Below are 26,776 nucleotides of genomic sequence, written 5' to 3'. Positions count from 1 at the left end.
GCAAGGAGGTGGATAAAAATGTGATTAGTTCTGATTGCCCTACTGTACTGTGCAAATATATTTTTCTTTAAATTATTATATACTGATATTTTGTTATTGCAAAACTTTATCACAGTTACACAAATATAATGTATCTCACTATTTAAGTTATTGATATAGGTAACCATAGGATTACATGCAATTATATATAGGGTTTAATAATAATCATCCTGTGGGCAAGGTTGGGTAGGTTACTTTTTTAATGTAATTTAGGTTACTGCTTACCTGTCCAAAATTGTATTAAGTAGGCCTAATGTTTTGCACGGGTGAAAAGTGATTGCATTCGTTTTGGGACATGGTTGCCTCCCGGGCGTGAGCCAGGTGCACATCTCTGGAGTAGGTTTCTGTTTTTTTCCAAATGCAAAAGTGATTGCTTTATCTGCCTTCACAATGAAAACTAGTTTAAAAATTCGAACATAAAATATGCCTCGTTGACAAAACATGACCGAGAGTCGCTATTTCTGTTCGATTTGAGGACGCTTTTGCCCGTCACGTCACAGGCCAAACACATGTGCAACGACGGCTCAGCTTAATCGAACTCCCTCAGACAACGACCAATAGAGAATTATATCCTGAAAGGTTTATAAAATTAATTTCATTGATTTAAACATTTAGTTCACTCATCTATTGAAAACATAGGAGTGACTTATGTTAATACACAGTTTGTCATCATAATATTTAACTAAACCATGAGGTTTATTATATGTTTGTTCACGTTAATATTACAGAGTGAATACTTTACTTTTAGGACATTTCCGGTCGTGTGGTGCTTTCACAACTTCCAAGATGGCGGCCACCCTCGTTTCGTACTGGAGCGATTCAGATAATGAGACCAAATCTCATGTTAATCCCGAAAAGGTTGACACCGATGCTCTGGCACATCTTCAACCGTTGAAATCTGGCAAAACAATGTCACTGTCTGTCCTCAATTCAGCTCCTGAGGTCGCCGTAAACGTACGCGAGATAGCTAGGCATATTATTAGCCGGCTGCTAATGTAGCTAACGTTAGCTTGTGACGAAAAAAACTAAATGTAACGTTAACTTAATAGCTACTTAGCTAGCTACACTACATGGACCATTTGAAAGTAAGGTCACTAATTTAGCTAACGTTAGTCGATAATAATTTGATGCTGACGCGTAACACTAAGTAGCCAAAAGGGGTTCAGTAATGTCGTTAGCTGGTTAGGCGGGAAAATGTTAACTGTCTTTAGCTTGCTAACATTAGATAGCCAACTTGCTGTTAACGATAACTTGAAGAACGTTGTGATTATGGTGGCCTATAGGGCAATACTTTGGCCTACACGAGTTTTGCGATTTCAAGTGTCACCCATACTGATCAGCCAACAGTCCGTCAAACGGGAGCGAACGCATCTCAATTCAAAGACTGTTTTAAGAATGGTACACAACGTTTGAGGGAAACTTGTTTTGTTCTGAACGTGACGGTTTTGTCGTCACCCAAGGTAACAACGTTTAATGAACTGAACGCAACACAGGATAGAAGTGGGACAGCTAACTTCAATCCCCTTTAATTTAAGTGTCTTCATAGTTTGATGATTGATCAGAATGGTCAGCAGTATAAAACCTGTCATGTTTCTTCACTCCAACAGGAGGCTGTGGAGACTGGCGTACATCTGGACCCCTCTCTCAAAGAGGTCACCTACAACCCCACATATGAAACCATGTTTGAGCCAGAGGTAAAATTGAGACATTTTAGTCAAGTAAACTGCCTTACTTCATTCTGACTGTACCTACCTAAGATGTTCATCATTAACAGATTCATGTTGCACCCCTTCTAGTTTGGTCCTGTCAACCCATATCAAAGTAAACAGGTGGCTGCACCCATGAATATGCTGTCTGGCTATGCAGAGCCTGCTCACGTCAATAACTTTGTTTGAACAGCAGAGGAGGACCTTCTCCACCTTTGGTAAATATACCTTATTCACACCTCAGTCATTGTCTATGATAGAATGTATAGCTGTGACGAGGTCAGCCTTCCTTTCACCTTGAATCTAAAGGTTCGGGGGAATGTAGCGTCTTGTTTTTTTCACTTGTTATTCGCCGTTGCTTTCAGGCTATGCTCTGGATCCGTCTGTGGATACAAGCCAAAACTCCTCCAGTAGCTACATCGGTGCAGTGGACGAGGCAGAGAAAAAGAAAGGTAATTTCCTGCTCATTTTATTTTGCTTGTGGTGGATACCCCGTGTAGGTGACATCATCCTACGTCATACTTCCGGTGTCATGTCCCGATTCTCTTGAATGGGCTTCAGGAATATATAATAAAATTCATGAAAACGTGGTTATTTAACATATATCCGCTTCATATTTGTTTTCGTGTGTTGATTCAGTCATACCCGATGTCTGTTATCAAAATATTTGACACAGTAAGACATCAACGGAAGTTAGGAAAGTCTGCTTTGGACCACATCCCCTGTTGCTTTGGTAGCATGTCGGAGCGTGTCTGCTTGAGCTGAGGACTTACAGGACGGTAAGAACCTGTTAATAGGCTCTTTGATGTTTTATATTATTTTACACACACTTGTTTTTACTGAACATTGCCAGCCAATACTTTTGAAAAATGCTATCCCTCCCGGCAAGCTGTCATAAGATTTGCAGTTTGTGTGTAGATTTTTCGGCTTCTTGCTTCTTCTTGGCCGTCAAATACGTTGAAACACGGCACTTGGAAACAAGTATGCAATTTAATATACAGTTTTATCTTAAATAGCCGTGTTTTCATGTTCTCATTCTTAGCCACAAAACGAGGAATACGGAAGTAAAATTGACGCGTGTATATTGCTAGCCGGTAAGGAGAATGTTTTGAAAACGCAATGGAAAGCCTTTGAAATGTATAGTGTAGTCATTGCTTTATATAACTGTCATTGAAAGAAAGGGAAGAAAATGACAGTTTCTCTTGTTTCTCCTCTCGTAGGATTGACTGTGTTTGAGGTTGGCCCAAAGTAGACTGACAAGAGGAAAAAGGTGCAAGGAGGTGAAGCGAATGACATTGACAATTACCTCGGGCCCTGGGCGAAATACCTGGATGAAAAGGACGGTGCCAAACCATCAGAGGTAATCAATGAATCAAACAATATTATGTAAAGCTCAAAAAAAATGTGGATGTTTGTATTATACAGCAGTAGTGTGATTATTTGGACTTAACTGCTTTTCCTCATAGAAAGATATTGTCTGATTCAGACCGAATGTTCTCTGCTGATTGGTCTGTAGGAGGAACAGAAGGAGCTGGACGAGATCACAGCCAAGAGGCAGAAGAAGGGAAGGAACGAGGAAGAGACTCCGGCGGCGGAGATGACCATTCTCCATGGTAACTAACACTCATCTCCGCCATTACTACTTACATAACTGAACTGATCAGCACTCACTCAAATAAAAAGAGAATAACATGTTGACCATTATGTAGTAAGTTCTCAATGTCTTACTGTTTATCTACTGTGTCTCCAGTCAAAGATGTGTACGACTACCAGGGGAGGTCATACCTCCACGTACCCCAAAACGTGGGCATCAACCTGCGTACTGCAGACATCCCAGACAAGTGTTACCTGACCAAGAAACAGATCCACGTCTGGTCTGGACACACCAAGGTAGGGTGTGTGTGTTAGGCGTCTGCTAAATGACTTAAATGTAAATGTAAATGCATACTGTGTACTTTGAAATGCACTCATCGGGTTATTTACAGAGACGGGAAATGTGAGCGAGCGAGAAAGAAAGTGCTTGTGCAGCAGAAGTAGTGTTGTGGAGATGTGATCAGGCCTTTGGTTCTGCCTGTATGCAGAGGGGGCTGGATCACTCGGGTCTAAAATGAGCAGGGCTTCCATCTCACTTACACAGGAGCCAGTTGCAGACTGAAAAGCAAGAGGGATGAATACAAATGCAGCATGCTAGTGGGTTTGTGGATGGAGGGATAGAGGATGGATGAGAGGAAAGACGGGTAGATGGTTAATAGCGAGTTTAGACACATTGTCTGGAAATGCCATTGTGATTTGAGTAAAATATCCTGCATGGCAGATGCAGTGAGCAACATGTCTTGGCACAAATCAGTGTGCAGCAAGGCATGCGTGCCTGTTTTATGTCTAGCCTTAGAATTCAAGAAGGATTTCATCTCTTTCTGCTGCGCTGCTAGCCATAGGGCAGGCGATTGGGCCCTACGCAAACAGCATCGGTACACGGTCCGTTCCAAAAAAGTAACCGCACAAATGCATGTCGAAAACAATGCTGCGTTTGTGTGGAGTGTCCTTTAGTCTAATCTCGTACACACACTGAACTGTCTATGATTAGGGGGACAGTGTTGTCCCATGACAAGTTGTTAGTGGGTATTATCATACACGCAAACACACAGGGTTGGGGCACCCTGAAGCTTGGGTTCACTATCTAAGGTGCCAAATACATTATCTCCAGCTCAGGGCTCCAGCTATGCATTTGGTTTGCTAAGTGGATGGCTTGCAACATCAAGCTTCTTGGTTACAGCAGAGACAATCAATCCCCTCCTGGATCAAGATCCCTGCTCCCTAAATGTGCTTTGTGTGTAAATCATTATTCCATTTTTTTTTTTTTTGCTTTTTGAAAGAAAGGGCGCCTCTTGTGTGCACTTCCAGTAATACCCTATACCCCAATATGAGAAGAAATGTTATGACAATCTTGAGACCGCCCAAACCTACTTTTCAGAGGTTGAGTGAGGGAACACTCATCGGTCACTCAGTTGCATCCAAAGATATTGGCATCCTTGCACTTTTCCAGAGTAATTACCTATTTCTTCTAAAAAATAATTTGAAATTGCGACAACGCTGGTCTCCACAACTTATTGGCTTTTCAACATTGTACAAGCAATTACATTTTGTACACTTAAGTTTACAAATTTAGTTTAGAAAATAAAGACAAATGTAATGAACAGAATTATTTGTACCCCAGAGCTAGTACTTGATTGCAAGGACTTTGACCAAGATGACTGCAGACAAACACTTCTTCTAGCCATCAATCAGCTTGCTGCACCTTTCTACTAGCAGTTTGGCCCACTCTTCAGCAGCAATTCTGAGAGGTGCCCTCCACCAACTGAAGTGTTGAGATCTCACCTCGCATTATTCAACCTCTCATATTAGATTGTCCTTTGTTCTTTCAACAGTAGGGATGCAACGGTACAGTGGGCCCACAGTTCGGTATGTATCACGGTTTGTGGGCTACGGTAACGGTACAGTTTCGCTATCTTTATTTAAGAAAAAAAACATAAACACATCACCCTTTAAACAATGAATAGGGCAGCAAATCTTTGGCTATGAATACTCCCACTGTTTCTGTTATTTCTTTGTGTTTTTCTGAATTTGTCGCAAATTGCTGTTGGAAGGCAGCAGTGAGAGATTGTTGTTTTCGCTAAGGAGTGGAATCTCCTTGCTCCACCTGCAAGGGATACGGCCGGGTGACGGCGACGTAAATGACACATCATGTTAGTGTTTCCACTCAAGTAGCCTAGGGTGGCAAAAGCAATGTTTGCAGACTGTACTTTGTTTACGGTCTTACCCTCGTCGTCGTATTGAACTCTGAATCCAAAATGTTCCCACACAAGCGGATTTGAAAGACTGCAGTGCCTCTTCAAATTTGCTTCTCTCTGTCTCGCTATTGCTCGCCATTGTCACGTCGGGCTGGGAGAATATCTGTTTTTAGGTTCCCCTCACTTCACGGGGCCCCTTTTTAGGGAGGTTTCCTACTGAGATGTCATTACAAATCGTCCATTGGCTGTTTAAGGGGGGATGGGGTTGAGGTCACTTCGATTGCTACATTTTGAGAAATTGCTGTGGAGTAAAGTTTGTCGGCCCTCAGGAGCCCCCTAACGGCCCCAAGCAGTTGCCTGCCTTGCCTGTTCATAAGCTTGCACGTCTGTGGATCTGAATGTACAATGTGCGTGTAGTCTGCAGCGCAATCGACATGTTTTGGAAATGATCGGAAAATGACAGGCATATCATAATTCCGCGGGTTCACATGTGTATTGAACCGTTTGGGGTGTACCGAACGGTTCGAAAACATACTGTGTACCGTTGCATCCCTAGTAAACACAGCACTGATCTGTATTGCTAAAGAGCTCTAGATTTGTGTCATTGGTCCACAGAACATTTCCACTAGGATTTAGGCTTGTTTTTGAGAGTTTCAATCAGTCATTCTTGTCTCCTTCTGCAGTGGTATCTTCTTATGTTTACCAACGACCAGATGACGCATTCAAAGAAAATAACCCCATCCCCCATTGGGAGTGAAATGTTCAACCCAGTGTCCAAAAACGGTCTTTTTGTTGAAGGTTGTGGCCAGGGAATAGTTCGGATCTGAATCCCATCCATAACAGCAGTCAGCAAGCAAGCTCATTGCTGGCTACAAGAAGCATTTTTCAGGAGTTATCTTAGCCAAAGGCTATGCAACCAAGTACTAGCTCTGGGGTGCTCATTCATTTATCCATGCCACTTGTCTTTTATTTCTACATTTAAAATTGTAAACTTAAGGTTACAAAATGGAATTGCCTCTGCAATGTTGAAATTCTGATAACAAGGTGTGAAGACAGTCTTCGATTTATTTGTGAAGAAATGGGGAATTATTTGAACGCGCAAGGGTGCCAGTGTATTTGGGTGCAAATGTATGTAAGAGGAATTATAGCAATACCATACACAGCTGCATGCTCAAAGACAGGCATATTAATCATCTATTATGTCCCCACGTTAACCTCTTTCTCTCTCATTCACTCTCTCTCTAGGGAGTCAGTGCTATCCGTCTGTTTCCTGTGTCAGGTCACCTGCTGCTCTCCTGCTCTATGGACTGTAAGGTCAAGGTAAGGAACACTCTTGCCTCGCTCAGACACCATCAAGTACTCACTGAGGACCCAAAATCTGTTAGATTAAGCTAGAGATGTCTGTTTTTTTTTTTGCATTGGATGCGTTTCAATCCGTCGCATGTCCGCATCTGCGGTGATAAGGTGTGTAAACGGTTTGGCCTACATAGACTATTATGACCCCTCTCTGGAAGGATAACACTCTCACGAACATGATGGTGGTCTCCGGTTTGCTCTACGACCTCCACACGCGTCTTGGGACTCGTCTGATGTCGGTACAGCCGATCTGTCAACTTCTGTCTGTAGCGTCCTAACAGTTTGGTCTACACACTCACCTTTGGTCTCACCTTTCCACAAACAGGTACATGTCAGTGGTTTTGCTCTAGGACACTCACAGGCATCACAAGACTTGTCTGGTGGTCCCCCGCGACAAGTTTAATTGTTTTATGGAACTACTGCAAATGTGGAGATAGTTTAGTGCCAAAAATAAGAGGTTAAATGCATGTATAACGCTTTTTTTTAAATACAACATTTTTCCTGATCTCTCAGATATAGAACAGAGACTTCAGAACAAACTTACTTGTTCCCCAACAAAAATGTTGGGGTACAATCTGTTGTTCCATGTAGTGAATCAGTTATTCAATGTGTTTGCTTGGCCTACTAGCAGTAAGCCAAAAAAATTTATAATACACTGCTCAAAAAAAATTAAGGAAACACTAAAATAACACATCCTAGATCTGAATGAAATATGAATTAAATATTCTTATTAAATACTTGTTTCTTTACATAGTTGAATGTGCTGACAAAATCACACACAAATTATCAATGGAAATCAAATTTATCAACCCATGGAGGTCTGGATTTGGAGTCACACTCAAAATTAAAGTGGAAAACCACACTATAGGCTGATCCAAATTTGATGTAATGTCCTTAAAACAAGTCAAAATGAGCCTCAGTAGTGTGTGTGGCCTCCACGTGCCTGTATGACCTCCCTACAACGCCTGGGTATGCTCCTGATGAGGTGGCGGATGGTCTCCTGAGGGATCTCCTCCCATACCTGGACTAAAGCATCCGCCAACTCCTCGACTGTCTGTGGTGCAACGTGGCGTTGGTGGATGGAGCGAGACATGATGTCCCAGATGTGCTTAATTGGATTCAGGTCTGCGGAACGGGCGGGGCAGTCCATAGCATCAATGCCTTCATCTTGCGGGAACTGCTGACACACTCCAGCCACATGAGGTCTAGCATTGTCTTGCATTAGGAGGAACCCAGGGCCAACATATGGTCTCACAAGGGGTCTGAGGATCTCCTCTCGGTACCTAATGGCAGTCAGGCTACCTCTGGCGAGCACATGGAGGGCTGTGCGGCCCCCCCAAAGAAATGCCACCCCACACCATGACTGACACACCGCCAAACCGGTCATGCTGGAGGATGTTGCAGGCAGCAGAACGTTCTCCACGGCATCTCCAGAGTCTGTCACGTGGTCAGTGTGAACCTGCTTTCACCTGTGAAGAGCACAGGGCGCCAGTGGCGAATTTGCCAATCTTTGTGTTCTCTGGAAAATGCCAAACGTCCTGCATGGTGTTTGGCACAACCCACACCTGTGGACCTCGGGCCCTCGTACCACCCTCATGGAGTCAGTTTCTGACCGTTTGAGCACACACATGCACATCTGTGGCCTGCTGGAGGTCATTTTGCAGGGCTCTGGCAGTGCTCCTCCTTGCACAAAGGCGGAGGTAGCGGTTCTGCTGCTGGGTTGTGGGCCTCCTCCTCGTCTCCTGATGTACTGGTCTGTCTCCTGGTAGCGCCTCCATGCTCTGGACACTACGCTGACTGACATAGCAAACCTTCTTGCCACAGCTCGCATTGATGTGCCATCCTGGATGAGTTGCACTACCCGAGCCACTCGTGTGGGTTGTCAACTCCGTCTTGCTAATTGCCTATAATTTCCACCTGTTGTCTATTCCATTTGCACAACAGCATGTGAAATGTATTGTCAATCAGTGTTGCTTCCTAAGTGGACAGTTTGATTTCACAGAAGTGTGATTGACTTGGAGTTACATTGTGTTGTTTAAGTGTTCCCTTTATTTTTTTGAGAAGTGTATATTTTGTTATACTTCAAGGGGTCTTAGAATTCTAAATCAAATAGTAAAATGATCCTTAAAACAATTCCATTTAGCTTAGTAGAACCCCCACCTACCTGGTTTAGACAGGGCTTAGACTCTTATGGGTGATTAACAACTCAGTCAGATCTTCAATTTTTCCTGTCCTCATCTCCCCTTTCCTGACCAGACATATATATATATATATATTTATTTTAATGGTGTCCCTCTAAGGCAAACCAACGTGTTTTTGGAGAAGGAGAATCTTCTCTTCCCCTCTGTTCTCTCACTCCTCCATCTGTCCTGTTCTCTCTACCATGGCGTAGATGAGTCATTCTATCCTGTGGATTTAGATTTAAAGATGGCTCTGTTCTGTCAAAAGGTCTCTGGGCCCCTGACTCCTTGCTGTTTGTGTGTCTGGTAGTACCAGGGGCCTACTGGTTTTAATGCTTTTACTGTCTCGGATGAGCCCTTTGCTGATGTCTTATGAGACCCTCAGTGGTTGCCAGTGGGACTGGTGCATCAGACACTGACCCATGCTGGTCGAATCTAGTCAAAGGATCACACAGTGCTTTTAAAATATGTTCTTCTCTCATCCCTCTCCTCAGTTGTGGGAGGTGTATAACGAGAGGAGGTGCATACGGACATTTATCGGTAAGTGGACTATCTCTGTTTACTGTTTCACACTCTGTTATACGTGTGTTTTGCTACAGGGATTACAATTCCCCTTGGGTTAAGAGAATAAGACCGTAGCTCAAACCACTAACTAGCCTAAGTGTGTTGTCATCTCTTAAGGGTATACAAAACCAAATGCAATTCTTAGTCAATCAAGCACATCACTTCAACATACAATCTTTCCACCAGTACAAGTTAGTTGGATTCCTATCAAGCACACTCCTCTCCCTTGGCAGATCCCATTAGTGTTTCTAATTCAATGCGGTGCGAACGTGATTCGAACATCGGGGGAATAATGGATGTAAGAGTGTGTCAGAGCGGGGGGGGTGTGTGTGTAAGCTGTGGAATAGATTCAAGAGGGAGCGCTAAGTGAACATTAATGGAACATAAGCTTTCCGCTGAGTGTTGATGATAGGTTTAGAGTAGACCGAGGCACGGAGCTAAGAATTGCATGCAGGTCACTCCCCATCCCTCCCTCCTGTGGACACTCTGGGCTGTCAGAGTAGATTGTTTTCCTTCGGCTGTGGTTCTGCCTGTCGGCTCCCTCAAACACCATGTATAATTCAACAGCTCTGGGTAGATAGGGGGAGGGGTGTATAGAGGGCAAGAAATGAAGAGTGCGTGTGTTTCAGGAATGGAGCTTCAGAGAGCGCAGTGGGCTTATTTCATAGTAGCATGCGAGCTAACTAAAGTGCTAACGTCTGTGTAATGGTGACGATGTCTAGCTTTAGTGTGTGTGTTTTTCCCTACCTTACAACACATCTGAAGCCAGATCTGTACAGTGCCTGTGGGGTTAGGAGTCTGTGCTGTTACAGTAATGAGAGAGGCCTGGTTAGAGTGTGGACAGACAGATGGCTAGCCTCGACGGGAACCTGTTATTGCCGTTGTAGGCTTTCTTAACAAGAGGCGCGCCTGAGGGGGGAGAGCGAGAGAGAGACCAGCGGGACCAGACGTTACTTAACCTGACTCTATAGATACGCACACACATACAGTTGAAGTCGGAAGTTTACATACACTTAGGTTAGAGTCATTAAAACTTGTTTTTCAACCACCACAAATTTCTTGTTAATCTATAGTTTTGGCTAATCGGATAGGACATCTACTTTGTGCATGACACAAGTAATTTTTCCAACAATTGTTTGCAAATCTATTATTTCACTTGTAATTCACTGTATCACAATTCCAGTACGTCAGAAGTTGCATACACTAAGTTGACTGTACCTTTTAAACAGCTTGGAAAATTTCAGAAAATTATGTCATGGCTTTAGAAGCATCTGATAGGCTAATTGACATCATTTGAGTCAATTGGAGGTGTACCTGTACCTCATGTTGTGGGGGTGCTTTGCTGCAGGAGGGACTGGTGCAGGAGGAAGGGGCCAAAATTCATCCAACTTATTGTGGGAAGCTTGTGGAAGCCTACCCAAAATGTTAGCTCAAGTTAAACAATTTAAAGGCAATGCTACCAAATACTAATTCAGTGTATGTAAACTTCTGACCCACTGGGAATGTGATGAAAGACATAAAAGCTGAAATAAATCATTCTCTCAACTAGTCTGACATTTCACATTCTTAAAATAAAGTGGTGATCCTTACTGACATAAGACAGGAAATTTTTCATAGGATTAATAGTCAGGAATTGTGAAAAACTGAGTTTAAATGTATTTGGCTAAGGTGTATGTAAACTTCTGACTTCAACTCTAAACAGATTGGAGGGAGAGTGTGATAAGGAGGGATAGACTTAGGAAGGAGTGGAGACCAGGGGGATGAGTTAAGGTAAAGTGGGGTATTGTAGAGCGCTTCTCACTCCATGTCCCCTTTATGCTTAAGCTTGTTTTTCTTCCTTGTTTTTCTTCCTCCCCCTCTCCCCACCCACCTCTTCTCTCTGACCATCAGTTCCACTTTGGCTTTCAATCTCTCTGACCATCAGTTCCACTTTGGCTTTCAATCTATTTCTTACCCTTTTTTTCCTCTGTCTGCGAGTACATATTCCACCGATGAATGTGATTTGAAAGGCAGTCTGATCAGGGTCTTTGACAGAATAACAGTGTCTTGAAAGGCAGTCTGATCAGGGTCTTTGACAGAATAACAGTGTCTGTGTCTCTCCCCCCAGGCCAGAGTAAAGCAGTGCAGGATATCTGCTTTAACAACACTGGGTCTCAGTACATGAGTGCAGCCTACGACCGCTACCTCAAACTCTGGGACACCGAGACAGGTCGGTTCAGTCGTGGTGACCATGATAGAATTGCCACAAATGTTCCACCATATCTGGGGACTGTCATTGAACAGAACAGTCGTGGCAATGATAGAAATGGCACAAATAAGAGCTTTCAAAAATTACTTGACATTCAGAGAAGCATGTCAGTTCTGTTGAGCACAATTCTATGAGAATGTTCCATAATGTTGTGCCCTGCTGAAGGTGGCCAGCATGGTTGAACATTCAGATAGAAGTATGTTGTGTAGATCTGTGTAATACCATTGGGACCAGGGAGAGTCTCTGCTCTCCCAGTAGAGGGCAGTAGAGAGACTCATCTGCCACTTGTTGTTCTGTAGAACCACTGACTTGTCATAGTGCCTTGTGTACGAGTCAACAAGCTGTATGGTTAGGGGACATTTTCATTTACATTCCGTCAACTTGTGTTGATTAATTGAAAATGCCACATTATTAATGAGAATTCATCAATTGTATTGAGCATGTTGGTTTTGACAAATCTGGTTGAATTGCCATAATGCCACCGGGAAGTTATGGCTGGTTGTTTCTGCTTTATAATGATGACAATGTGTGTTGCAGACAATCTGTGGGTTCCTGTCGTGTAGTAAACTGTCCTTCCACAGGCCAGTGTATCTCCCGCTTCACCAACAGAAAGGTGCCATACTGCGTAAAGTTCAACCCAGACGAAGACGAGCAGAATCTGTTTGTGGCTGGCTTGTCTGATAAGAAGATTGTTCAGGTACTGTCATGACACACATGCTACCTAGAGGCTGGTGGCAATATGCGAGAGAGAGAGAGCGAGAGATCTGTGAAAGACAACAACCTACTAGGCAGAGTCCCCTCGCTGGAAAAGCAATTGACTCTTTAAACAGACAATCTCTCTCCCTCTCTATTTTTGAATCATTTTGTCACCTTATTAAACTGTAATATTTGTGTGTTGGTCTATGACGGGAGTGTTGTGTAATTTATCGTTCACATTACCGGTGTGCGTTTAACCTGTTTCAATATCTATGAATTGATCTCTTCTCTCTATCCTGTGCATCCTCCCCCAGTGGAACGTGAGGACAGGAGAGGTGGTTCAGGAGTATGACCGTCACCTGGGAGCGGTCAACGCCATCACATTTGTGGATGAGAACCGCCGTTTCGTCAGCACATCTGACGACAAGTCCCTCCGCGTGTGGGAGTGGTAAGTGACGAACAAGAGATTGCACTGGCCCTTGTCTGCACCGGCCCTACCGTAGCTTTTAAGCTTGTGTGTATTGGCTGACGGCCTGAATCAGCGCCGTTTAGTTATGAGATGGAGATGATTCAACAACATTGTTGATGAGTAGCATCACTCTTGGTATTATACTTAATTTGCATAATGTAGCTTGCTGGTACATTGGAGCCAACAGCTTGTCCTGACAGTGTTCTACATTTACATTTACATTTAAGTCATTTAGCAGACGCTCTTATCCAGAGCGACTTACAAATTGGTGCATTCACCTTATGACATCCAGTGGAACAACCACTTTACAATAGTGCATCTAAATATTTTAAGGGGGGTGAGAAGGATTACTTTATCCTATCCTAGGTATTCCTTAAAGAGGTGGGGTTTCAGGTGTCTCCGGAAGGTGGTGATTGACTCCGCTGTCCTGGCGTCGTGAGGGAGTTTGTTCCACCATTGGGGAGCCAGAGCAGCGAACAGTTTTGACTGAGCTGAGCGGGAACTGTACTTCCTCAGTGGTAGGGAGGCGAGCAGGCCAGAGGTGGATGAACGCAGTGCCCTTATTTGGGTGTAGGGCCTGATCAGAGCCTGGAGGTACTGAGGTGCCGTTCCCCTCACAGCTCCGTAGGCAAGCACCATGGTCTTGTAGCGGATGCGAGCTTCAACTGGAAGCCAGTGGAGAGAGCGGAGGAGCGGGGTGACGTGAGAGAACTTGGGAAGGTTGAACACTAGACGGGCTGCGGCGTTCTGGATGAGTTGTAGGGGTTTAATGGCACAGGCAGGGAGCCCAGCCAACAGCGAGTTGCAGTAATCCAGACGGGAGATGACAAGTGCCTGGATTAGGACCTGCGCCGCTTCCTGTGTGAGGCAGGGTCGTACTCTGCGGATGTTGTAGAGCATGAACCTACAGGAACGGGCCACCGCCTTGATGTTAGTTGAGAACGACAGTTTGTTGTCCAGGATCACGCCAAGGTTCTTAGCGCTCTGGGAGGAGGACACAATGGAGTTGTCAACCGTGATGGCGAGATCATGGAACGGGCAGTCCTTCCCCGGGAGGAAGAGCAGCTCCGTCTTGCCGAAGTTCAGCTTGAGGTGGTGATCCGTCATCCACACTGATATGTCTGCCAGACATGCAGAGATGCGATTCGCCACCTGGTCATCAGAAGGGGGAAAGGAGAAGATTAATTGTGTGTCGTCTGCATAGCAATGATAGGAGAGACCATGTGAGGTTATGACAGAGCCAAGTGACTTGGTGTATAGCGAGAATAGGAGAGGGCCTAGAACAGAGCCCTGGGGGACACCAGTGGTGAGAGCGTGTGGTGAGGAGACAGATTCTCGCCACGCCACCTGGTAGGAGCGACCTGTCAGGTAGGACGCAATCCAAGCGTGGGCCGCGCCGGAGATGCCCAACTCGGAGAGGGTGGAGAGGAGGATCTGATGGTTCACAGTATCGAAGGCAGCCGATAGGTCTAGAAGGATGAGAGCAGAGGAGAGAGAGTTAGCTTTAGCGGTGCGGAGCGCCTCCGTGATACAGAGAAGAGCAGTCTCAGTTGAATGACTAGTCTTGAAACCTGACTGATTTGGATCAAGAAGGTCATTCTGAGAGAGATAGCGGGAGAGCTGACCAAGGACGGCACGTTCAAGAGTTTTGGAGAGAAAAGAAAGAAGGGATACTGGTCTGTAGTTGTTGACATCGGAGGGATCGAGTGTAGGTTTTTTCAGAAGGGGTGCAACTCTCGCTCTCTTGAAGACGGAAGGGACGTAGCCAGCGGTCAGGGATAAGTTGATGAGCGAGGTGAGGTAAGGGAGAAGGTCTCCGGAAATGGTCTGGAGAAGAGAGGAGGGGATAGGGTCGAGCGGGCAGGTTGTTGGGCGGCCGGCCGTCACAAGACGCGAGATTTCATCTGGAGAGAGAGGGGAGAAAGAGGTCAGAGCACAGGGTAGGGCAGTGTGAGCAGAACCAGCGGTGTTGTTTGACTTAGCAAACGAGGATCGGATGTCGTCGATCTTCTTTTCAAAATGGTTGACGAAGTCATCTGCAGAGAGGGAGGAGGGGGGGGAGGATTCAGGAGGGAGGAGAATGTGGCAAAGAGCTTCCTAGGGTTAGAGGCAGATGCTTGGAATTTAGAGTGGTAGAAAGTGGCTTTAGCAGCAGAGACAGAGGAGGAAAATGTAGAGAGGAGGGAGTGAAAGGATGCCAGGTCCGCAGGGAGGCGAGTTTTCCTCCATTTCCGCTCGGCCTTCCGGAGCCCTGTTCTGTGAGCTCGCATTGAGTCGTCAAGCCACGGAGCGGGAGGGGAGGACCGAGCCGGCCTGGAAGATAGGGGACATAGAGAGTCAAAGGATGCAGAAAGGGAGGAGAGGAGGGTTGAGGAGGCAGAATCAGGAGATAGGTTGGAGAAGGTTTGAGCAGAGGGAAGAGATGATAGGATGGAAGAGGAGAGAGTAGCGGGGGAGAGAGCGAAGGTTGGGACGGCGCGATACCATCCGAGTAGGGGCAGTGTGGGAAGTGTTGGATGAGAGCGAGAGGGAAAAGGATACAAGGTAGTGGTCGGAGACTTGGAGGGGAGTTGCAATGAGGTTAGTGGAAGAACAGCATCTAGTAAAGATGAGGTCGAGCGTATTGCCTGCCTTGTGAGTAGGGGGGGGAAGGTGAGAGGGTGAGGTCAAAAGAGGAGAGGAGTGGAAAGGAGGCAGAGAGGAATGAGTCAAAGTTAGACGTGGGGAGGTTAAAGTCGCCCAGAACTGTGAGAGGTGAGCCGTCCTCAGGAAAGGAGCTTATCAAGGCATCAAGCTCATTGATGAACTCTCCGAGGGGACCTGGAGGGCGATAAATGATAAGGATGTTAAGCTTGAAAGGGCTGGTAACTGTGACAGCATGAAATTCAAAGGAGGCGATAGACAGATGGGTAAGGGGAGAAAGAGAGAATGACCACATGGGAGAGATAAGGATCCCTATGCCACCACCCCGCTGACCAGAAGCTCTCGGGGTGTGCGAGAACACGTGGGCGGACGAAGAGAGAGCAGTAGGAGTAGCAGTGTTATCTGTGGTGATCCATGTTTCTGTCAGTGCCAAGAAGTCGAGGAACTGGAGGGAGGCATAGGCTGAGATGAACTCTGCCTTGTTGGCTGCAGATCGGCAGTTCCAGAGGCTACCGGAGACCTGGAACTCCACGTGGGTCGTGCGCGCTGGGACCACCAGATTAGGGTGGCAGCGGCCACGCGGTGTGGAGCGTTTGTATGGTCTGTGCAGAGAGGAGAGAACAGGGATAGACAGACACATTCTAGATGCCTCTCTGCAAACTGAACTCATTGCGAAAGAGTGTTTCACAAGTAATAAAGTGTAAATGAGAGTGGAGGAGGGATGTGTGTGGTCGAATTAGGTTAGGGTGCTGCTATGGGTGGCAGGTCATGGGAAGTTCATTACTGTTGAAGTCCTCGAAGTCCCCTCTTCTAGTGACGTGCCGAGCTTGTAATGTCAGGGTCTTACATAACTGCTCCTGTTCTGCTCTCATGTTTACTTATTTGCTCATGACGTGTTTAGATTTTTATCAAAAACAAATACTAAAAGGGTTTACACCAGCGGTGTCAAACTAATTTTGCCCCGGGTCGGTATTCGGTCTTCAACGATGTCCAAAGGGCCGTACTTAAAATGTGTTATTTCCATGCCGTCCAATTTAAAATAAATAAATAACAATAGTCCTCTGTCCATTTTTTTCATAATTTTTTTTGATGCCCCCTGAGTGTCGTGATTATTAGTGAGCTGGACAGTCAAACTGTATGAATGTAGGGCCGTTGACTGCACAGGAGGTTCGTGGCATCTTAATTAGGGCTCGTGGTAATGATGAGCGGAATTTGTGGAATGGTATCTCCATATGTTTGATGCCATACCATTTGCAACGTCCCGGCCATTCTCCCCTCCGCAGCCTCCTGTGGTTCACAGTGATAATCACCAAGCTAGACAGTCAATGTATGAATATATGTCCATTATTATTTCTACACATTTTCCATTTGGTTTTAGTCATTTTAAAGTATATATAATTAATTTCCCCTTTTTTATTTTTTTTAACCAACCGTGGGCCAGATTGGACCCAATCGCGAGCCGGATCCAGCCCGCAGGCCATATGTTTTGACACCTTGTTTTAGACATTCATGTTCTGTCTTTCCACTCAATCGCCAATCACAAAGCTCGTCGAGAACGACTTGCAAATTAGCTTGGTTCCCATGCTGATAAACAAACGCTGGTGTGATTACCGCTAAGATTATAAATATTTAAGACCCGGTGACGAATGATGGGCATTTCACAATGATTCTTAGAGGGAACACAGATTCCACTAAATACCTCTTTTTCAATCAGTTGTGAATCTTTCTGCAATATCCGATTGGCGTGTGTGTTTAAGCTGTAGGATTGACTGGTGGGAAGAGGGTGCCAGGTGTGGGTTTAGTAGTGGAGTCTGTGGAGGGAGTGGGTTTGGTTGGTGAGAAGGGAGTGATATGCACTCTTGGACAGCCCAATTCTGATCTTTTTCCACTAATTGGTCTTTTGACCAACCAGGTCAGCTCTTTTGACAATAATTGGGCAAAAGATCAGTTGGGCTGCCTGTGTAAACGCAGCCTATGTGAGCGAAGGGCTTGAGTGCACATCCACCGTTTTGGTCTCTGCTGTAGTTTTGACAGTTGATTGGAGACATTGTACTTGCACTTGTTATCTTTCACAATAGAATGTGCTTGTTAGGGTAGAGTGTGAAACATGCACAGTCTTTTGGCTTTGAGATTTGAGTGGATTGCACACTCAGGATCCTCTCAGGGGCTTTGGGAGTGTAGTGGGGGTGCGAGAGAGGTTTGTTATGGTGGAGAGAAGAACCTGTGCCAACGAAAGGCTTTACTGCCCCCACTCTGTCTCCCCTGGATACCACCTGGCTGGCTCTGGACTCCCCCTCTCCCCAGCTCAGCTGAATTAGGCAAAAATAAACATGGAGTCACCACTGACATGGTGGTAAGTTGTGTGAATTTGGGAAATATGGGGATTTGGAATGAGACCGGAATGAGTCCTTGTTCACACACAGGCATATCACAAACTCTACCACCCCCTTGGCTCCTTTTGTGGACAACACACCCACAGAGTGAAGAGCTCTCTCGGGCTGGCTGTCAGTAGTTGAGGTATATTTGTTGCAGATGTAGAGATGGTCTGGGGACGATTTAGAATCAATACAGTGTACTACGCTATGCCAGCAAGGGGTATCAAGTCCTTATTATAAACACATTTACACACAGAGAGAATTACTGCCAACCTTCCCACGGTGGCTACAGACTCTGCTCCCCCTATGCATCAATTACATTAGACACTGTAGAGGGTAAGATATAAACCAGGGGCCCTTTTGATCCAAGTCTCACAGGAGTGCTGATCTTAGGATCTGTTTTGTCTTGTAAATCACAATGAATTTGATTTACATGGACAAGGGGACCTGATCATAGATCAGCAGTCCTACTCTGAGTGAAGCTCTTAATGTGGATTAGGACTGACTGGGGCAAGTTAGGGTCTTCAGGAACACAACTTCACCTGGCGGTTTATGAGCTTTATTAACAAAACAAACTGGGAGGAAATAGCAGCAGTCCACTAGAAACTCTGGTGGTGTTATTCCTATCCTTGTTCTTTTTCTCTCCCAGCTCTATCCGTCTCTTTCCCAGCAACGCAGACACATTGAGAGCAGGGTTATTTTTGGAGCTCTGAGAGGAGATTTCACGTGTTTCGCTTGTGTTCGGAGACTTAGTTTGGCCTGACTTCTCTGCTGTTGACGTCAGCCAGCACTCCGCTCAGGGGGCCATTTTGGGTTGCGTGTGTGTCTGCACATGCTCTACATTTTGTCTTGTTTAATCCTACGACCGACTCCACGTACATGTTATGTTTATAGGGTGTTGTATTCAGGATCATAGACAGTTATTTTTCTGTAGTTCCCCCTGGTTTGAAAATGGCCGTCTCTTTCCTTCTGTTCCAGATTTGTTGGGTAGAGACAGGCCTAGCTGGTGTGTATAGGATAGAACTGTGCAGCACTGCTACTCTAAACCACAACCACTTGTTGTCTGAGAGAGTGGGGGAGGGAGGGATGGAAGAGGGAGCGAGACAGATGGCCCCAGTCCATATAGACAGCCTCCCACTCACTAAGTGAGCAGTCTCAAACCCGACCAAATCCAACCTTTTTTCCCCTTCCCTTTATTGAAGTTGCCAAATCAGACCCTAGTCACTGTTGCTTCCTAGGGTCGAGGAGGGGAGAGGAGGATCAAGTTAACACGCACACACAACGTTAGTCACAGTCATAGACAATCTGCAGGCTGCCACAGGGGTTGATGTCTGTCACACAGGCAGCCAGGTGGGACAGGACCAGCTAGTTGGTTGATGCTGGGCAGACCCAAGAACAACATACCTCCATTTGACTCTAAAATTCTGAGAGTGGAGGGTTGAGAAAGGGAGAGCACGAGGACAGAGAGGGAAAGTAGATTTAATTGGATGCTAGCGTTTAAGCAAACTTTTATTTTAGTATTTTTTTCTTTATTTAACTAGGCAATTCAGTTAACCTCTCTGGGATAGGCAGGACGCTTGCGTCCCACTTGGCCAATAGCCAGGGAAAATGCAGAGCATCAAATCAAACTTTCATTAAATCACACATGTAAGATACCAAATTAAAGCTACACTCGTTGTGAATCCAGCCAACATGTCAGATTTCAAAAAGGCTTTTAAGCGAAAGCGTAAAATGCTATTATCTGATGATAGCACAACAGTAAACGAGAGAGTAGCATATTTCAACCCTGCAGGCGTGACACAAAACGCAGAAATAAAATATTAATCATGCCTTACCTTTGACGAGCTTCTTTTGTTGGTACGCATATGTCCCATAAACATCACAAATGGTCCCTTTGTTCAATTAATTCCGTCGATATATATCCAAAATGTCCATTTATTTGGCGCGTTTGATCCAGAAAAACACAGCTTCCAACTTGCGCAACGTCACTACAAAATATCTCAAAAGTTACCTGTAAACTTTGCCAAAACATTTCAAACTACTTTTGTCATACAACTTGAGGTATTTTTAAAAGTTAATAATCGATCAAATTGAAGACTGTATGATCTGTGTTCAATACAGAAAGAAAACCAACTGACGCTACTTTTTCATTCATGTGCCTCTCAAAAAGTCCACTTCAAGTGAGACTCATTCAAGATGGCCGTACTTCATTACACAAAGGAATCAACCTCAACCAATTTCTAAAGACTGGTGACATCCAGTGAAAACGGTAGGAACTGCAAACAAGTCCCTTAGAAATCTGGTTTCCCAGTGAAAACTAATGCCAGCACTGTCTGGATCCTAGCTGTACTGTCAGTGTTATAATTTGGATGTCTGCTAGAATCATGTCCTGCTTAGAAACAGCTCAAGCTGCATTGCATGACTTTGTGAATGTTTTCAACCTGAAAGCATTTGCCGCTAGTTGTCAATACTTATGCCAGTAATGTCATGGTTGACCTTTGGACCGTACTTGAATGTACTCTTAACTGATTTGTGACCGTGCTATGTTTTACAGGGACATTCCCGTGGACTTTAAGTACATCGCAGAACCCAGTATGCACTCAATACCTGCTGTAACACTCTCACCCAATGGTGAGTGGAGACACACAGACACACAGACACACAGACACACAGACACACAGACACACAGACACACAGACACACAGACACACAGACAGACAGACAGACAGACAGACAGACAGACAGACAGACAGACAGACAGACAGACAGACAGACAGACAGAGGTGTACATATTCTGGCACTTGGCTTTTTATTTGTTCCATTCCCCCCTTCCTACCCCTCTCCCCCATGCTCTCGTCCCCCATATCTTTCTCTGAGCTGTTCATATTTGTCCTAACATGGATTGTTTCTCTTTAGTCTAAATAATGGATGAACTCTCACTGGGAGAGCAGACCACTTCACTCTGTCCCCCACAGATCCACTCCTAAATGGCAGCCAGGCAGCAGCCCGAGCTGGGACTGCGTATGGAGCCTTTCTTCCTCTTATCGTTGTTATTTTCTCTCCACTTTAACAATAGAGAGCTGAGGTCGGAGCAGTCGGGCGAAATTGGCCCAGTTATTTTCATCCGTTTCTCATCCACATTTTGGGATAATGGCATCCTTTTTATGTGGGTTTGGTAGTGAAGGGCTCAGAAAGGCAGGACATGCACGCAGTGGAACTCACACACACACACACACACACTAGTAATTTCCATCATGTTTCTTTTCAAGAAGCGCAGTGATTCTTGAAATGCTTTGGCACGGCTGACCAACCAGCATTGCTGTTACTGAGTCCCCATGTCTGAGAAGGAGAGAGGCGGGAGGGTTGCTAGCATACAAAGTGTGTCCCAAATAGTGACCTATTCACTATGTAGTGCACTATTTTTGAACAGGGACCAAAGTAGTGCACTACATAGGGAATTGGATGTCATTTGGGACGTAACTCAAGCCGGCATTCGATCATCAAAAGTCTTCATATTTTCCAAAGGGAAGGCTCATCTTTCTCAAGTGGTTAGGGAGAAGAGCTGCCAGTGCAGTCTTCTGTGGTGGTCCACTCATACAGACCATAAAAACTAGCATTTTCTTGAGCTCAACCAACCTGGCTTGTTCGACTCGCTCAATCTGCCTAGGAAAGATTTGTACGATTTTATTTCTATAGTTGTATCCCATTCCAAACAAAACTGAGCTCAAATGCATGAGCTGCTTTTCATACTCTGAAAAAGGTTGAACAGAAATATGTTGTTTTGAAATGCCTTGGCCCAGGCCCATTGGAGAAGTCCTGACCTGGACTCAACTCCTAACATCAGCAAGCTCAAACTAAAACTGCACTCTGAATAACTCTAAATAAATTCTAAATGATATTGTATTTTCTCCCCTCTTAGGTAAGTGGCTGGCCTGCCAGTCCATGGACAACCAAATCCTGATCTTTGGAGCCCAGAACCGTTTCCGTCTGAACAAGAAGATGATTTGGGTGAATTTTGGCCCATTCCTCCTGACAGAGCTGGTGTAACTGAGTCAGGTTTGTAGGCCTCCTCCGCACGCGCTTTTTCAGTTTTGCCCACGCATTTCTATAGGATTCGGGTCAGGGTTTTGTGATGGCCACTCCAATACCTTGACTTTGTTGTCCTTAAGCAACTTTGCCACAACTATGGAAGTATGCTTGGGGTCATTGTCCATTTGGAAGACCCATTTGTGACCAGGCTTTAACTTTAACTGATGTATTGAGATGTTGCTTCAGTATATCCACATAATTTTTACTCCCTCATGAGGCCATCTACTTTGAAGTACACCAGTCCCTCCTGCAGCAAAGCACCCCCACATGATGCTGCCACCCCCGTGCTTCACAGTTGTGATGGTGTTCTTCAGCTTGCAAACATAACGATGGTCATTATGGCCAAACGGTTCTATTTTTTGTTTCATCAGACCAGAGAATATTTCTCAAAATTGTATGCTCTTTCGCGGTTTTGGAGCAGTGGCTTCTTCCTTGCTGAACTGCCTTTCAGGTTATGTCAATACAGGACTCATTTTACTATGGATATAGATACTTTTGTACCCGTTTTCTCCAGCATCTTCACAAGGTCCTTTGCTGTTCTGTGATTGATTTGCACCTTTTGCACCAAAGTATGTTCATCTCTAGGAGACAGAACGTGTCTCCTTCCTGAGCGGTATGATGGTTGCGTGGTCCCATGTTATTTATAGTTTCGTACTATTGTTTGTACAGATGAACGTGGTACCTTCAGGCATTTGGAAATTGCTCCCAATGATGAACCAGACTTGTGGAGGTCTACAATGTTTTTTTCTGCGGTCTTTTGATTTTCCCATGATGTCAAGCAAAGAGGCACTGAGTTTGAAGGTAGGCCTTGAAATACGTCCACAGGTACACCTCCATTTGATTCAAATGATGTCAATTAGCCTATCAGAAGCTTTTAAAGCCATGACATCATTTTCTGGAATTTTCCAAGCTTACTGTATGAAAACTTCTGACCCACTGGAATTGTGATACAGTGAATTTTAAGTGAAAATGATCTGTCTGTATACAATAGTTGGAAAACTTACTTGTGTCATGCACAAAGGAGATGTCCTAACCGACTTGACAAAACTATAGTTTGTTCATCTCTGTGATAGGCGGGACGCAAATTTCCCACCTGGCCCATTGCCAGGGAAAATGCAGAGCAAACGTTCATTAAATCACACATGTAAGATACCAAATTAAAGCTACACTCGTTGTGAATCCAGCCAACATAACATGTCAGATTTCAAAAAGGCTTTTCGGCGAAAGCATATTATCTGATGATAGCACAACAGTAAACAAAGAGAGAGTAGCATATTTCAACTCTACACGCACCACACAAAACGCAGAAATAAAATATAAATCATGCCTTACTTTTGACGAGCTTCTTTTGTTGGCACTCCAATATGTCCCACAAACATTACAAATGGTCCTTTTGTTTTCGATTAATTCCGTCGATATATATCCAAAATGTCCATTTATTTGGCGCGTTTGATCCAGAAAAAAAAACAGCTTCCAATTTGCGCAACGTCACTACAAAATATCTCAAAAGTTACCTGTAAACTTTGCCAAAACATTTCAAACTACTTTTGTCATACAACTTGAGATATTTTTAAATGTTATTGTAGATGGGACAATCTGTGTTCAAGACAACAATCTCACGCTACTTTTCCAGTCATGCGCCTTCTCAAAAAGTACACTTCAAATGGCACAAATTCAAGATGGCTGTACTTCTTCATTACACAAAGGAATAACCTCAACTTCTATCCAAATCTACTAATAATATGCATATCTTATATTCTTGGTGTAAGTAGCAGGAAGTTGAAATTGGGCACGCTATTTATCCAAAAGTGAAAATGCTGCCCCCTATCCCAAAGAGGTTATTAACAAGAAATTTGTGTATCGGTTGAAAAACGAGTTTTAATGACTCCAACCTAAGTGTATGTAAACTTCTGACTTCAACTTTAGGTATTCCTCTTGTCCAGATGAGATAAGGCAGTGTGATGGTGATTGCATTGTCTGTGGACCTATTGGGGCAGTACGCAAATTGGAGTGGGTCTAGTGTGACAGACAGGGTGGAGGTGATATGATCCTTGACTAGTCTCTCAAAGCACTTCATGATAACAGAATTGAGTGCTACTGGGCGAGTAGTCATTTGGTTCAGTTACTTTTGCTTTCTTGGGAACTTGGAACAATGGTGGCCATCTTGAAGCATGTGGGGACAGCAGACTGGGATAGGGAAAGATTGAATATGTCCGTAAACACTCCAGCCAGCTGGTCCGAGCAGCTGGGCCGGCAGCCTTGCGAGGGTTTTACTCCCGTCGGCCACGGAGGAGGAGAGCCCACGGCCTTTGTTAACGGCCCGCGTTGGTGGCACTGTATTGTCCTCAAAGCGCGCAAAGAAGTTGTTTACTTTGTGGGAGAAAGATTTCAATATCCGCGACGGGGCTAGTTTTCTTTTTGTATTCCGTTATTGTCTGTAGACCCTGCCACATACAGTGCCTTGCGAAAGTATTTGACCCCCTTGAACTTGCGACCTTTTGCCACATTTCAGGCTTCAAACATAAAGATCTAAAACTGTATTTTTTTGTGAAGAATCAACAACAAGTGGGACACAATCATGAAGTGGAACGACATTTATTGGATATTTCAAACTTTTTTAACAAATCAAAAACTGAAAAATTGGGTGTGCAAAATTGTATGTAATAAATAATAAATAAATAAAAAAATTAAAAATCTAAAATACTGCACAGTTTCCTACGGACTAGAAGCAGAGCTTCCATCTCAGTTCACCTGGTCTTTGTCTAAGTGGGAGAGGTAACACAGCAATGGTACGAGCATGTTTTCTAATAGAGAATTTTTTGCTTACCTTTTTTTGTAATGTACCTGGAATCAACCCATGTATTTTTGTTAGCAAAGGATTTTTAAGGGTGGAATGTTACAAACTTCAGGAAGAGATAGAGAGAAGCCTCAAGCAGGTAATATTGTGTTTATCCAGAAACACAGATCCTTACACTCACCTCTACTTCCCTCTAAAACGAGTCCTTCAGTCAGTGTTTCTGAGGATATCCTGTACTTAGTGCCTAATATACACCCCTCCAGGAGAGAGCTAACCAGGCCACCTACCTCATTTTAACACAAACCCCAATTAAGAACCCCCTCACCCTTCCCGTGTTGACCCTACCCTTCCCAGTGTCCCATCGCTCACCCTTATCAGCAGGTACCTTCACTTCTCCTAGTAACCACGGAAACAGCAAGTACCCCCCACCCCCTTCGAGCAGAAACCCAAATTCACACAACCTCTTAGGTGAAATGGAACAGGATACATTTTTAGCAGGGTGCCTAACATCTCTCTCTCCTCCCTTCTCTCCCTTTCTCTCTCCTCATCCCTCTCGCTCTTGTAGCTATGTGGTGTCTGGCATGCGGATGGGAAGCTGAATATCTGGGACTGGAAGACCACCAAGCTCTATCACCGGATCAAGGCCCACGACAAGGTGTGCATCAGCGCCCTGTGGCATCCGCATGAGACCTCCAAGGTCATCACCTGTGGCTGGGACGGACAGATCAAACTCTGGGACTAGAAACGTGGGGGTGCAGAGGGACTCACTCTCATAATTTAATGGCAGCTGGTATCCAGTCCTGTTTTAACTCCGTGTATATTTCTACACCATCTGAAGAGGGGACACTGGTGGATTGAACGTTGAACTGGTGATGTTGACAAACAGCTGTATACATTTGAAGTTGGAAGTTTACATAGGCTTAGGTTGGAGTCATTAACTTGTTTTTCAACCACTCCACAAATGTCTTGTTAACAAACTATAGTTTTGGTAAGTCGGTTAAGACATCTACTTTGTGCATGACACAAGTAATTTTTCCAACAATAGTTTACAAGCAGATTATTTCGCTTATAATTCACTGTATCACAATTCCACAGGTGCCGAAGTTTAAAAGCACAGTCAACTTAGTGTATGTAAACAGTTTGAAAAATTCCAGAAAGTGTCATGGCTTTAGAAGCTTCTGATTGGCTAATTGACATAATTTGAGTCAAATTGGACCTATTTTATGGCCTACCTTCAAACTCATTGCCTCTTTGCTTGACATCATGGGAAAATCAAAAGAAATCAGCAAAGTCTGATTCATCCTTGGGAGCAATTTCCAAATGCCTGAAGGTACCACGTTCATGTGTGCAAACACCATGGGACCACGCAGCCATCCTACCGCTCAGGAAGGAGACGTGTTCTGTCTCTTAGAGGTGAATGTACTTTGGTGCGAAAAGTGCAAATCAATCCCAGAACAACAGCATAGGACCTTGTGAATATGCTGGAGGAATCAGGTACAAAAGTATCTATATCCACAGTAAAAACGAGTCCTATATCGACATAACCTGAAAGGTCACTCAGCAAGGAAGAAGCCACTGCTCCAAAAACGCAATAGAAAAGCCAGACTACGGTTTGCAACTGCACATGAGGACAAAGATTGTATGTTTTTGAGAAATGTTTTTTTTTGACAAAAATAGGACTGTTTGGCCATGATGACCATCGTTATGTTTGAAGGGAGCCAAAGAACACCATCCTAACCGTGAAGCGCGGCGGTGGCAGCATCATGTTGTGGGGGTGCTTTTCTGCAGGAGAGACAAGTGCACTTCAAAAAATAGATGGCATCATG

General features: G+C 44.5%; 1 pseudogene; it reads left to right on the top strand.

Moving 5' to 3' along the window:
* The first annotated feature begins 823 nt into the window (after positions 1-823).
* Positions 824-26,140, top strand: LOC123991033 (annotated as a pseudogene).
* The last annotated feature ends 636 nt before the right edge of the window (positions 26,141-26,776 follow it).

Source organism: Oncorhynchus gorbuscha, linkage group LG12 (assembly GCF_021184085.1).
Source record: "Oncorhynchus gorbuscha isolate QuinsamMale2020 ecotype Even-year linkage group LG12, OgorEven_v1.0, whole genome shotgun sequence".
NCBI lineage: Eukaryota > Metazoa > Chordata > Actinopteri > Salmoniformes > Salmonidae > Oncorhynchus > Oncorhynchus gorbuscha.
Note: the sequence above shows the minus strand (reverse complement) of the source record. Positions and strands in the feature narration are given on the sequence as shown.